This window comes from Nilaparvata lugens, chromosome 1, assembly GCF_014356525.2.
Source record: "Nilaparvata lugens isolate BPH chromosome 1, ASM1435652v1, whole genome shotgun sequence".
Classification (NCBI taxonomy): domain Eukaryota; kingdom Metazoa; phylum Arthropoda; class Insecta; order Hemiptera; family Delphacidae; genus Nilaparvata; species Nilaparvata lugens.
Genome location: NC_052504.1, coordinates 5,283,975 through 5,299,702, shown reverse-complemented (window position 1 = coordinate 5,299,702; position 15,728 = coordinate 5,283,975).

The following is a 15,728-nucleotide window of genomic DNA, read 5'->3' as shown; positions in this document are numbered from 1 at the left end:
GAATCAAAGCACAAAAATTAAATGTTTTATCAATAAAATCTATCATTCTGTTATTTCGATAACATTTTATAATTATTCAAAATTTAATTCAAACACCGCCAAGTGCAATATCATTTGTGATCAAAAATAGAAACGGTAAAAAGCTGATTTTACACAAGGAGGATCCTCCTTGATTTTACATTGGTCAAGAGTTTTAAGTCAGGCTTTTTTAACGTTTGAGTTAAATTTGAAGTCAAGATTAACTTACTTGAAGTCAAGTTTACTTTGGTTTAATTTTTAAAGCTAAGTTCCGAATACAGTCTTTAGTTGGACAAATAAAATTATTATGATGTTTACTGTACAGCACACAAACTAATTTATTCGCGGTGGTTCGGAACCCACCTAAAATGAGATGAAGGCCTATTCTTTGTATAGGTTCGCTCATAACCCATTACATCATCCGTCTCATTACCCAAACACAAGCTCATATTTTGGCTTCATTTCAGTGGGGAAAAAATCATTCATATGTAGGTAATTTTTGGTCAGTCAGAATAAGTTTAATGGAATATTCCAAATTTGTGTTGTGGGTTTTTTTGAACCAAAAGTCTAGATAATATTATCTGCCTGCTATGTATTTTCCTTCGTTACACATAAACCTTTCCTTCTTTCTTTGACCTGTAGGAGAGGCCAAAAAGGGTGAACACCACCGTGGATTCTCATTTTTTTCACCTTAGGTGCCAGACGAGAATGGAGAATGTCTTCTTTCTTTCCAGGTGTCATGATGGAGGCCCTAGGGGTGGACAGCAGTAGTTAGGTGGTCTACTGCGTGGTAATCCAATGTCGTTTAGAAAGGGAGCTGTAGCTGTTTGAATGCTGAGTCATCAGTTTTGCCAAGCCACATATGTTGCAGCCGAGTCGGCCAGGGCAGGAAGCTCTCCGATTGGCTGATTTCTCAAGGCCAAACCAATCAGCCAATCGGAGAGCTTCCTGCACTGTGAGAATCGTCTCCTGTGGTCTGACCACTTGGTAGGTAACGACCTTTTGCGTCATTCTACGACGCAATTCAGTTAAGAATCTCACCATTTCACACGACGTGTCAACATATGTGTGTGTATGTGTGTGTGTGTGTTTCCTACAGTCACTACTACAAACTATGATTGTAGACGGAAAGTCTGCTGCAGAAACCTTTTCAGGTCTTAGACCTGCTGTATGCAGGTGTAAGCTAGCTCACCTCTGTGTGCCACATATTGCAAAATACGTTTTACAGTGTAACAGAAAAATATTCAATCTTTTATAATGATGGAGCTGGAATATTATTCAAGCCAAGGGTGTGATCACATTGAATGCTTTTGTGCAAGTGCAAGCCGAATCATGCACGAGCAGAAAAACAAAATTTGAAAAGGTCCATTGAAACAATTTTTTACACTTGCATGTAGCTGCTCACACTGAACACACCAGCAAGTGCAAGCGTTTAGTGTAAAAATAATTACTATAAAGATGTCGATTTCTGAAGTAATTTTGGGAGTATGTAGGCTAAAGTATTTTCCAACTGACCAAATCTTCATACCTCAACTTAACTTTTTACCGAGTTCAAATATTTTCTGCTCCCTCAATTGTTCATTCCAGATTTTGTTTCTCATCTATGCAATTTTGGACATGCAAAACCAAGTTTGCACTTGCACTCTACACATCCAATGTGATCGATCACACACGACTAAGGATGTGAAATATTAGACTTGTCCTCTATTGAAACAATATAAAAATCTTGTAGTATCTCTGTACAAGATTTTTATATTGAAAGAATATAAGACGTTGATATTGTCAATACCACTTTAATTTTTATATTATTTTGTACAGTAGCCCATGTGATTGAAGTGTTTTGTCCTCTATTTTATGAGGGACAGCATTGAAGAATGCACAACACCTTCCCCGTATGAAATAAAAATAAACATAATTATTTTGTCGAATCTGTCTGCAGATTAAACGAGACTTTATAAAGATGGGATGAACTGAACAGGAATATATAGGTACCTACAATAATTATTACATGAATAATAAATAATAATGAGTTAATTCACATTAATGGTACCGGTATCTGAGTTTGAAATTTCCAATCAATAATATAATATTGATAGTTGAATAATAATTATTAATGAATAATTATAAGGCAAGCTTTCATTCAAAGTCAATATTGAATGTCCAATAATAAAGAAAAAATATGCTAGATAATAATATTATGTACTTACCTAATTACCTGGGCATGATTATATTGCAATAAAAAGCAATAAGCTGAGATTTGTGCAATCATATAGTATTATCATTATACCTACTCATAATAACATAATGACTTTAATTGCAAAAACAACACAAGTGGAATTTTCATCCCCAATAAGGGTAATTATTGTTGCAGCTGCATAATAGCATGGCTGCATAATTGCAGTAGCTCTGTGTTGCACTTGCACACACATGCTTAATGAGAGCTAAGAAAGTTAATTTCACAAAAAAGGTGAATTGGGGTAATGGAGGGTCAATAATACAGGATAAACGCAGCCATGATGCTATTAACTTTTCTGAATTAACTTTGGTTTTAGTTATTATATAAGAACAGATCAAAAATTAATCATTGACGTTCAACTTAATTTGTACACAGTGGATGAATATAATTAAAACAAAATTATTTACTTGAGGCCTAGAAACAGAGATATTGTAGAATTCCTGCATATTAAGGTAAAATGGAAGCGATTGTCAATTCCACATAATTTTACAAACATATTTGTAAATTTATTAAATAGAGCGATAGGCCTATTGTCAGTTCCACATAACTTACCTATAAATATATTTATAAATTTAATAAATTATGTGGAACTGACAATATCGCTTTTATTTCACCTTGATAATGTGAACAATGCAATTATTTTTAATACCTGGTAATAGAAATTTTATTATTATAAATAAATAATAGTTGAAATTTATATTCTAATGCATGAGGGAAAAATAATAGATGGAGAGACACCGTGAACTATTCATTGCTATATTTATGTGTAAAGTTGATAACTGATAAATGATCCATTTCTATTGATAATTTTACACCCTTGTGTATTGATAATTTTACATTTTTGTCTATGAGCTACCCAGTTGGGGAGAATGTAGCTAGGATTTAATGTCACTAGGCAGGAGTGGTGTACACTAAATACAATTCGAACAGGCCATATTATGGTTGATGTGCTGCAGCATTCTGAGACTGGAGAGTGAGTAAAAATCCAAATTGTGACTGTGGAGAGGCCCGACAAACAGTGAAGCATAATTATATAGTAAGACATTAAAATATAATTTATAGACATTAGAAATATAATTTAAAAGGGTACTGAGATTTATATTTTTTTCTATTTATATAGTAAGACACTACCTATGTAGAACATACCTAAGAGATGTCAAGGATTTTTTTCGAGTTGACTGAGGAAGCAAATAATTATGTGAGAATCATGAATATATTCGCCTCTAAATACTGACAAGGATGAAGAATGGATAATATCGAGTGACCTGGCTGGCTCAGGTCTGGTGTCAGAGTTTTCAGGTCGCAACTGATTAATTTCAGGGCATCTGACGTGACCTGACGACTGCTTTTTAGGCAGCATTAGGTTTTTAGTATTTTATACCTAGAATAGTGTACGTATAGAGTTGTTTCGATTTTAAAATGTTGACAAAAGATAAATTTCAACTTTAAAAATAAGCTATACACCTATCTAAAACTTTTAGTTGATGAAGTAGGTAGGTAACTAATATTTCAAATTTCAAGTCTTACAAAACTCCTCTCATAATGTGAAGTTTCAGCAAGTAGTTGTATTTTTATTTGAAATTTAGGCCAAATTCTTATATTTTCCCCTTCAATTGAATCTCAGCGATTCTTCTTAGAAACATTTTTTTCTGAAAATCGCTTCTCTTTCCAATATCCTGCTGTCTCTTTCAAAAATGCTGAAACAGAACTATATTCGCTCTGGCTCATGCGCATGACCCTGGTATAGAAGGTAGACTAGCACTGCCACGTGGCGTTCATCCCTTGGTGGCCTCCTGCATTTTTTTCTTCACCACAGCACCCCTTTCCCTCTTCCACCCTAGAGTCGCTGCGACTATAAAAAGGAGCCGCACAGATCAGACTTCCTCACTTCTACCGCAGAGACTGGACGACAAGGTTAGTAGCTTATATACAACTTACTATAGCCCATGTTCCATTTTAGAAAATTGTTAGAATAGATTATTTGTCAATATCGTTTTATAATAGAACTTCAGGTCCGCAGAATAGGATAAATTTAACAAATAAATATTCAAATTAAACTTGAAATTTTACAATGCATACAATTTTAACCTTCTAGTCGTGACCCTATTTTTTCCTGAAGTTAGTCGTGTCCCAGGGACCCATTTCTTCCATATTGAATATTTAAATAGTATATTTCAAGATATAGCCTAATGTTATTATATGATTACAATATGTCCAAGGGTTATTTATGAACGCAACGAGCACTTATGAAAAGCGATCCTTATTATATTTACAAAAATAAATTTATAAAACCTTGCATTTTTAGGGTAGTGAAAAGTAACGTTTGGTTATTATTTTATAGGCTATAAAGTGAACAAAAAATTATAGTGATGAATACTATGATGTAGGGTATCTTAAATGCAACACTACTAATAATATAGGAAAAAATTGGAAGGTCATAGTTCACTCTTAGGGTAGTTTTTACCCTACCCTTAAGTTCATGTTGCACAATATTTGCAAAACTTATGTAATTATAGTGATGAATAATATTATAAATCCTAAAACCTGCATGAAACACTACCAGAAACATGAAAAATATATAAGGTCATATGAAGTTCACTTTTAGGGGATGTTAAAATTAAGAATTTAACCTTCTAGTCGTGACACTGGGTCCCAGGCAATTTTCATTTTAGTTATAATTTTGTTACTGTTCGCTTTACTGTCTATTGTGACCCATGTAAATTCATGTCAGTAGACACTTAAACTTGATGTAGAGTGATAGTGCTCTGTGACTTGTTTTTTTCGTGAAATGACGCTTCTGGGTCCCAGGGACGTTAGTTGACTAACGTAACTTTTTCTTTTTTTTCAAATGCACATTTTTATGCAATAGTGATTGGATTCAAGCAGTCAATATGTACATTTTGATCAGAGACTTCGAAGAATGTACAAATTGAATTCTAGATCTTTTCAATGATATTAGTGATGCTAAAAATAAATTCATAGTTCAAGATAAGAATACTGACCATGAGTAGTGAAATCAATAAGACTTCATTTTTTTCAAATGCACATTTTTATGCAATAGTGATTAGATTCAAGCAGTCAATATGTACATTTTGATCAGAGACTTCGAAGAATGTACTAATTGAATTCTATTGAATGAAAAAGACTAAGAAATTGTCAAAAAACCACTGATTTATTGATAATTAGAAAGACCGGTTTCGGTTATTACACCATTGTCAATCTCTGATAAACACTCTGATATCTCAGTTTTATAATAAATCAGTGGTTTTTTGACAATTTCTTAGTCTTTTTCATTCAATATGAATAATTACCACAATATCAACTTCACAATATCAACTTACCACAATATCAACTTTTTCATTCAATATGAATAATTACCACAATATCAACTTCTCAACTACACAAAAAAATTGAATTCTAGATATTTTCAATGATATTAGTGATGCTAAAAATAAATTCATAGTTCAAGATAAAAATACTGACCATTTTAGTAGTGAAATCAATGGACTTCATGTGATCCTAGGGACACAGAACCTCCCCTAAAAGTGAACTTTATTTGACCTTATTATATTTTTAATGTTTCTGGTAGTGTTTCATGTAGGTAGGTTTTAGGATGTACAATATTATTCATCACTATAATTTCAAAAGTTTTGCAAACATGAACTTGCAACATGAACTTGAGGATAGGGTAAAAAGTACCCTAAGAGTGAACTATGAACTTCCAATTTTTTCCCTATCTTTCTAGTAGTGTTGCATGTAAGATAGCCTACATCATAGTATTCATCACTATAATTTTTTGTTCACTTTAAATAAAATAATAACCAAACGTTACTTTTCACTACCGTACCCTAAAAATGCAAGGTTTTATAAATTTATTCTTATAAATATAATAAGGATCGATTTCTGCTTTACATAAGTGCTCGTTGCGTTCATCGAAAACCCTTGGACATAATATTGGAATCATAGAATGAAATTATATCTTGAAATATATTTAAATATTCAATATGAAAGAAGTGGGTCCCAGGGACACGACAGGAACAAATAGGGCCACGACTAGAAAGTTATAGGTCTATCTTAAAATCTTCAAGTTTTCAGTTTGTCTAGTTTTTAATTAGACCTTTGCGGAGCACTGGTTACCTGATGCGGCATTCGTTGATTTCCTATCCCGTACGTGTATAAGCTAATTCTTAATACATTGTAGGTAGAACATTAGGTGCACAGAACAGAATAAATTTAATAAATAAATATCCAAAGTTTATTTAATAGTGTATTGGAGATTCATTGTTTTCAAAATCATGAAATCACCATATAGATCTATGAAGTCAATAAAACTACTTACATGGAATCTTTTCTATAATAGAGCCTAGAACTCTAGTAACCTATCTATTCCAGTTTGATATTATATTTTATATCTGTAATTTTATTCTCCAAAATTCCCTCTTATAAAATAATATTCCGAATTGCAGAAAGCCTTGTTCATTTTTACATATAATTTTGCCTTATGTAATAAAGTCCGCAATTTTCAGAAATAATATGAAATGCAGTTAGAAGAACCTGTTTTAAAAATATTTTAGAATGCAAAAAGAATTTTTGTTGACTGGCTCATTTAGGCTTTTTTATATTTATTACATAGTCAAGTATTGCTATAGGCCTATATAAGTTCAACAAATAAAATACATATTACATGAATAAAACTTGTAAATAACAGACGGTTAAACTATTGTATTCAAGTTTATGCCACTAAAAAACTCATTTTGTATCATTAGTAAATAATTTCAAGAAGTGGAAAGATAAAAATTATTAACTCTTTGTTTTTGCGTATAATTCAAGAAGAATATGTTTGAAAATAATGTTTAATTAGATTAATTTATCCAGCCCATTTCCAAACTGAATTTCAAAATTAATAGAACATTAGGAAATAATTCTGAAAGACAAAAATAGACAACTTCATTTTATTTATTTGAAAGAAATATTTACTTTTTTCCATTTGCACAATCATATAAAAATATATCAGTCTAAGAATTTATATCAGTCTATAAATTATATTGAGAGCTATATCAATCAGTCTAGAGATTGATTATATCAGTCTATAAATTTTATTGAGAACTATATCAGTCTAGAGATTGATTATATCAGTCTATAAATTATATTGAGAACTATATCAGTCTAGAGATTGATTATATCAGTCTATAAATTATATTGGGAACTATATCAGTCTATAAATTATAGTTGCGTTGTGAGAAATTATAATTTAAAAAAACTATAGGCCTACTTCAACAGTTTTATTTTATATAACTTGCACAAATTATAAATTTGTATGATTATTAGTGTGAATCATGAATAATTATTTTTATAAATATGATTAGGCTAAATGAATAAATTCATTGAACAATTTTTTAGTGGATACACTATATAGTTTTTTAATGGATCAGGAAGAACCCCCAAGCCAGGTTACTAGTTGATTATTTGAAGAAACATTTTCATTTATATAGCCTACTGTTCAGTTTATCAGTGGAATTATTATGTATATGAAGTATATATCTTTCTTTAAACCTGAAGATGGTGTGGATCACTGAAACTAGTTGTTATAATTTGTATTTTTAATCTATTATTTTATTAATTTCAAAAAAGGGTAGGCTACTAAAATTCTATTTTATACATAAAATAAGTAGCCCTGTATTCATACATTTTAAAGAAGTATTTCTTATTATTATTACTTTGTATAAAAAGTACTGGTTTTAGTTCAGAACTAAGTTGTGAAGAAATTTTAATCTTTCATTTCTATTTCAATGTTTTATTTCTGAAATGATCATGCGGTTGGACATATTATATTGATTTATTCAATCAGTATAATAAATGTATACCAGTAAATGAACAGTAAACCTGACACTGATTTTAGGATGAGTGAATTCTTTGTAAAACAATGTAGGGACATTTCGCGTTTTGTTTGGGCCCAAGACAAAATTTTAGCTATGTAAGGTCTGCACTTATCTTGAAATGAGCTCATACATTACAAAAGTTCATTGCTTGATAAGTGCAAATCTTGTAAAGCACATCTACAAGAATATTTTCCTACAAACTATATTCATTTTTTCTAGATCTTATGTTACAATAGACACTATCAGAAGGAAAGGTGTGAGCTATGTTTTTTCTATACAGTATTGAAACACTACCTAATAGCATAGAAAACATGTTCTGTGAATTAAACTCTTTGCTGATAGTCTCTTCGTTTCTAATAGTATTTAACTTGAGAAGATAAAATAACATTATTATTCGGTTACCGTACGCATATTTTTCACAATTAGCAATTTGATTCCATAATAATATTATGTGATGGTAGATCAAAAAATATATGTTATAGCGGAATGATTTTTAAAAACAGAGTAAATTATCATCAGAATAGGTAGATACTTTTATTTTTGGTGAATTTGTCTTGAAAAATGTTCTAAAATTTTATACATTGTTCGCTCTATTTTGTATCGAACAATTATTACAAAAGTATTCATATCTCATTGCTCATGAAAAACCGAATAAATTATCATTAATATTAGTACCTACTTTTATTTTTGGTGAGTTAATTCTTGAAAAAGTTCGCAATATTTTACATGAAATAATATTCTTTTTTGATCCATTTTGTATCAATTACAAAAGTATTCATATCTCAAAAAGTAATCTATTTTTAAGATTAGCATATTGAACAAGGACGTCCTAGTATATAGAAGGTGAGGTCCTGATTAAATACAAACAATTTTACATGAAGACAGGAAAAAACCAATTCTTATTCTCTTTTGATCCTACAATTTTATTAGTTGTTCTGCAGTTTATTATTTTATTGTTGTATTTGTCTGCACATTTATTAGCTTTCCTCTTGTATTCTGTATCATGAATAGCATTGGACATTCTATAGAAATATGAGAATTTATGTTTCTTGTCTTTTAGGGACAAAATTGATTTGATGTTTGTGATTTTATATACACTGATTGAATCATATATACTCAAAACTTTCACTTCAATATAATTTTCTTCACGTTACAATTATTTACGGTACTTCTACTTTTTATAGGAGTTATAAAAATGAAATTCATTCTTCTTTTACAGACAATTTTTACAAAATCTCTCTCTTAGAATTAAAGTGGCAGCAATTGTGTGAATATAGGCGCTGCCAGTGTTTTTTACTCTGCTGATTTTATTAACTACTAATATTGTGAAACAGTGGAGGCTTTTGAAGTTCCCCACTTTTTTGGTATATTAACTGATATCTTAAAGTTATCTTTAACAGTGTAGATCTTGGCAAGCAAATCTACAAGAACCATCAAATATATTCCTAGTTATTTATCCACCCTAGAATAATTTCTATCAGCAACAAGCATTTATATCTGTGTGAAATAGATAAATTTCTAGAATGGCTTAGAATTTTTTCCAGTAGTGACCAAACATTAAGGCTGTGCAAAGGCTAAAAATAAACTTTCTACTGGTGATATTTTTCAAAGATTTTCGATTTGAATATCATCTAGGTATCAAAATGAGGAAGTTTTTTCAAGGAAACTTTTTTTCCGATCATTACTATTTGAGATATGAGCGTCTAAAGTTGAAATTTTTGGGACAGAACATTTCAAATTCGGTAAGAGATAAATCCATGAGATTTGAAGGGTTGATTCTTCATGGTATTGTTGATCTAGTAAAATAGGTAAAAATTTTCTGAAAATATCAATTTTTAATAGTTATTCAATTCACTAGAAATGACCAAAAGTAACTTTCTGTTGAGTTATTTTTGGTAAATTGAATAACTTTATCAAAAATCCATATTTTCAGAAAATTCTCGTTTCACTAGATCTACAATACCATGAAGATGAAGAATCAATCCTCCAAATCTCATGGATTTATCTCTTACCGAATTTGAAATGTTCTGTTCAAAAAATTTAAACTTTAGGCGCTCATATCTCAAAAAGTAATGATAGGGAGAAAAATGTTTTCCTGAGAAAAGTTTTTCATTTTGATAGCTTGATGATATCATAGAGAAATAATAGCGTAAGTAGATATCGCATGGTATAGGGCGTTTATGTCGCAACTTTTACTGTTATCTCAAGCCGATCACTGTCGATTATTGTCGATTTTTACTGTTTTGACCGGGTAAGAATGTATGAACGGCACAATATGAGACTACCAGCGTCATAAAGCTTCACGGGAAAGAACTACGTGGACTATAGGCTTGAGATAACAGTAAAAGATGCAACATAAACGCCCTATACCATGGGATATCTACTTATGCTATTGTTTCTCTATGATGATATACAAATCGAAAAACTTTAAAAAATATCACCGGTAGCAAGTTTCTTTTTAGCCTTTGCACGGCCTTAATAAATCTATGTACCGTGCAACTTGTATCTCTCAAATCTTATAGACTGTACCACACAAGTCTTAATATTTTTTAATGTAATTATTTCAACAACATTGAACTTTTATTAGTTCCATGAATCATGGAAATAATTTGAATTCTCTATAATATTAAGCTTTGTTGGTTTTACATTGGTCTTGAACTGAATACTGTCGCAAGTTTATTCGGTTGTCGATCAGTGTAAATCTGGCAAAGCTCTGCTTCGCATTCAAAAGCATTCTTCAAGAATAGCCTTCTAATTTTAATGGAGCTCTCTTAGCTCTACATTGGTCTTGAAATGAATACATTTATTCACTAGTTGTTCATTTCTTGGGCAGTGTAGATCTAATTTGGCACGATTTCTCTACAAGAATCCCAGCGTCAAGAGATATAATTTAGGCTAAATTATTATGCATTTTGAAGATATCTAGAATAATTGAATAATAAACTACAATTAGTATGATGATTGTATGGTTAGATTTGTCAACTCAAACACGTAGCTGTATAGGTATTGTATACTAAATAAAATATAGCCTACTGAAAATATTATGGTAATAATAAACAACATAGAGAATGGAGATGTTACAAATAATTGTATATTCAAATTTATAGTGCTCATACAGAGTGTTTCAGAGAAACAGGAAATTTTGAAAGTTAAATAATTTCAAGTAAAACAAATCTTCAAATTGAGTTTTTCATATCATTCAATAGTAAAAATAATGCCATTTTAGACTAAATTATACCGTAACATTTATTTTTACTTTCCTTGCCCTATTACCATAGGTAAGGAAATTATTGCTTTCCAAAAAAATTAAGGTACTACCCTAATTTCATGTTTTCCATACGTTCCAAGGTCCCCTGAGTCCAAAAACATGATTTTTGGGTGTTGGTCTGTGTGTGTGTGTGTGTGTGTGTGTCTGTGAACACGATAACTCCATTCCTAATTAACCGATTGACTTGAAATTTTAAACTCAAGGTCCTTATTATACCATGAGGATCCAACAATAAGAAATTCAATTAAAAATGGCGGATAATGGCTGAAAAACCATGTTTTTTACGGTTTTCTCGTAAACGGCTCTAACGATTTTCTTCAAATTTATACCCTAGATAGCTATTTATAAGCCCTATCAACTGACATGAGTCTCATTTCTGGGAAAATTGCAGGAGCTCCGTAATATTCCTGAGAAGAATGAATTTTGTTAAATTTCTATCACGATTTTCTCAAAAATGACTTTTCAAATTCATACCCTGTATAGTTATATATCAGCTCTATTAACTGGCATAAGTCTCCTCCCTGAGAAATTAACAGGGGGTCCACCACATCCTTGAGAAATTTACTTTGTAACCTCCTTCACGTGCGTGAGGTAGGTAGGTAGAGCAGTTTATTCAAAAGAACACATGTCGATATTTTATTTGTAGAACAGCTGTTTTGACAACTTTTAAAATCCTCAAATTTCATAATAATTCAAACAAAGGAAAATGTACTCTGAACACAATCACAATAGTATAATCGTAGTTTTAATTATTTAGCCGCCAATCGGCATAATGCTATTCCCTAAATTATCCTCGTTAATGAGGTTAATAGATCAATGAGCAAGGAAAGTTGTGTGAGTGTACCACACCAGATTTTTTGAAGATGACATCTTGCAGGTGTATTCCTTTTCTATGCAAACATTCCTGTAGTCTCTTCATCACATTGTCCATGCATGGTTTGACGTGACATTACAACTGGAATTTCTGAAATCGCTTCTCGAATCTTGGCTTCCAATTCTGCAACAACGGAAGAATTGAAAGCCAACGGAAGAATTGAAAGCCAAGATTCGAGAAGCGATTTCAAATTCCAGTTGTAATGTCACGTCTAACCATGGCCAATGTGATGAAGAGACTACAGGAATGTTTGCATAGAAAAGGAATACACCTGCAAGATGTCATCTTCAAAAAAATAAATGTAACGGTATTGTTGTTTATTCTTAAATGGCATTATTTTTACTATTGAATGATATGAAAAACTTTATTTAAAGATTTGTTTTTCTTGAAATTATTCAATTTTCAAAATTTCCTGTTTCTCTGAAACACTCAGTACATAGTTACTGAATAGATAATAGTCTTCTACTTCTTGAAAACACGTTGAGCTTTCTTGGCTTTACATTGACCATGGAATGAATACATAATTATTTACTGTTGTTCATTTCTTGGGCAGTGTGGATCTAATTTGGCACGAATTCTCTACAAGGATCACAGCGAGAAGGAATTGATACCAACCTGACTTGGAAATGCCATATAACATATATTTATAAAAAAATCAACAAGGGCATCTTCCTTTTATGTAGATTATGTAATATTGTAGATATGGCTGTTCCAATGAGTGTTTATTTTGCCCATATTCATAGCCTTTTGCTATAGCCTATGGAATCCAGCTGTGGGGAAATGGCTCAACTACTGACATACGGTACTATTGTTTAAATGTCAAAAGAAAGCAGTGAGAATAATTTGCCACAAGACTCCTCGACTCCTCGTACTCCATGCAAATCATTATTTATTGAACTCCTACTTTGTAGGTATTGTCATGCTTGATTTCAGTGAAGAAAACTGAAAATGAATATGATGTTAACTCTAGTACCGTATACACCAACATAACACTAGAAATAGGAATAATATAAGAGTCGAGTATTGCCAGTTTACAAGTTCTCAAAAAAACTGGCAATACATGTTAATAAAACTTTATAACTCTTTGCCTGAAAATATCAAAAGAATGAGCTTTAATACTTACAGTAAATATTTGAAAAAAGTACTGGTCAATGAATGTTTATATAAAGTTGAAGATTTCTTTGTAATAAATTTTTAAACTGATGTTTCTGTGCTATTAATGACATTGTAACAATTTATTGTGTGACAATAAATGATTTGATTGATTGATATAATATAGACTGAATTATAAAGCATTTTGACGATATCTAGAATAATTGAATAAACTACATTTAGTATGATGATATGGATAATAGGTATTTTATACTAAATTAGATATACTGGAAATATCATGGTAATAATAAACTACATAGAGAATGGTGATGTTACAAATAATTGTGTATTCAAATTTATAGAGCTTGGTACTGAATAGTATAGCTTATACTATTATATTATAACATGTGACACAATTTCATAAAATACATTTTGTTTAATTTTGTTAGGTAAACCTATCAATCAAATAGAATATAGGTGTTTACTAGGAGTACGTATTCTTCAAATTCAATAATAGAACATAAAATAGTTTTCTTTCAATCATTTACCAAGTAAAATTTTGAATTGTTTTCAAAGTTAATATACGAGCATTAAAGGAAGCTCAATACCAAAGTATTCTTCAACTTTGTATTCTAAGATTTTGGGAATCTTATTCCCAGAGTAAGGCGGATCAAAATATTGTACCGGTATTTTAATTTCTTGAATACCGTATATCATTATTAGAAAAGATGATCTAGGATTGATAGATTAACATTTAAATTGATGTGATCTATGCAGCTGCTGTATCTGAATATGTATTAAGTGGCACTCATGAATTTCATTTCTTTTTTATTTTTCTTAAATGAATTTTAGGAACCAGAGCTTTTTTTCCACTCATTGCTTTTTTTCCAGGCAAAAACTATTCTTTATTCTATTGATTCTCACAATGAGAACATTATAAAAATGATGCTATTGCTAAACCTTGTGCTTTTCTTCTTCCAAATTTAGATAAGGTTACAAATATAGGTTCAAAATGGGTTGAGTCTTGCTTCCTTGAGTCTTGATTCTTGGTTCAAAATAGGTTGATCACTTAATAGAATTTTCAATACTTAATCATTTTCACAAAGTAGATTTTCAAATTGAGATGCTTCAAAACCAATCATAAGAGAAATGTTTCAAATTATTATCACTATTTTCCCAAAGTAATATACTATGGATATGAATGTTTAATATAATACCATGAATTCTTTTTGAATTAAGAGTGAGCCACTTGAACGGAGCTTAAAGCACAGATATGCTTTGCTAGCTCTGCATTGATCTTGCACTAAACCCTAATAGAAAGGTCTAGAACTTGATCAGTGTGGGCATAGCTGAGCTGATTAACAAATTAAAACGTCTTGCAACAATACTCCGAGATAACAAGCTTTCCCAAGTCAACACTGATCCTGGAATGAACTCAGTTATTTTCTAGTACAGTCTTTGATCAGTGTGGACGTGGCTGAGCTGAATCAACTGATTGAGACATCTTGCAACAATACTCCAAGACAACAAGCTCTCTCAAGTCCACACTGATCCTGAAATGAACTCATTTATTTGCTAGTTCATTGCTTGGTCAGTTTGGACGTGGCTGAGCTGATCACTACCTGATTGAGAGGTCTTGCAACAATACTCCAAGGTAACAAGCTTTCCCAAGTCCATACAGATCCTGAAATTAACTCATTTATTTGCTAGTTGATTGCTTGGTCAGTGTGGACGTGGCTGAGCTGAATCAACTTATTGAGACATCTCGCTACAACACTCCAAGAAAACAAGCTCTCTCAAGTCCACACAGATCCTAAAATGAACTCATTTATTTGCTAGTTCATTTCTTGGTCGTTGTGGACGTGGCTGAGCTGAATCAACTGATTGAGACATCTTGCAACAATACTCCAAGCAACAAGCTCTCCCAAGTCAACACTGATCCTGAAATGAGCTCATTTTTATGCTAGTTCATTGCTTGGTCAGTTTGGACGTGGCTGAGCTGATCACCTGATTGAGAGGTCTTACAACAATACTCCAAGATAACAAGCTTTTCCAAGTCCAAACAGATCCTGAAATTAACTCATTTATTTGCTAGTTGATTGCTTGGTCAGTGTGGACGTGGCTGAGCTGAAACAAATGATTGAGACATCTTGCAACAATACTCCAAGAAAACAAGCTCTCTCAAGTCAACACTGATCCTGGAATGAACTTATTTATTTGCTAGTTCTCTCCTTGGTCATTTTGCACATGGCTGAGCAGAATCAACTGTTTCAGACTTCTTGCAACAATACTCCAAGACAAACAAGCTCTCTCAAGGCTACACAGATCCTGAAATAAACTCATTTATTTGCTAGTTCATTT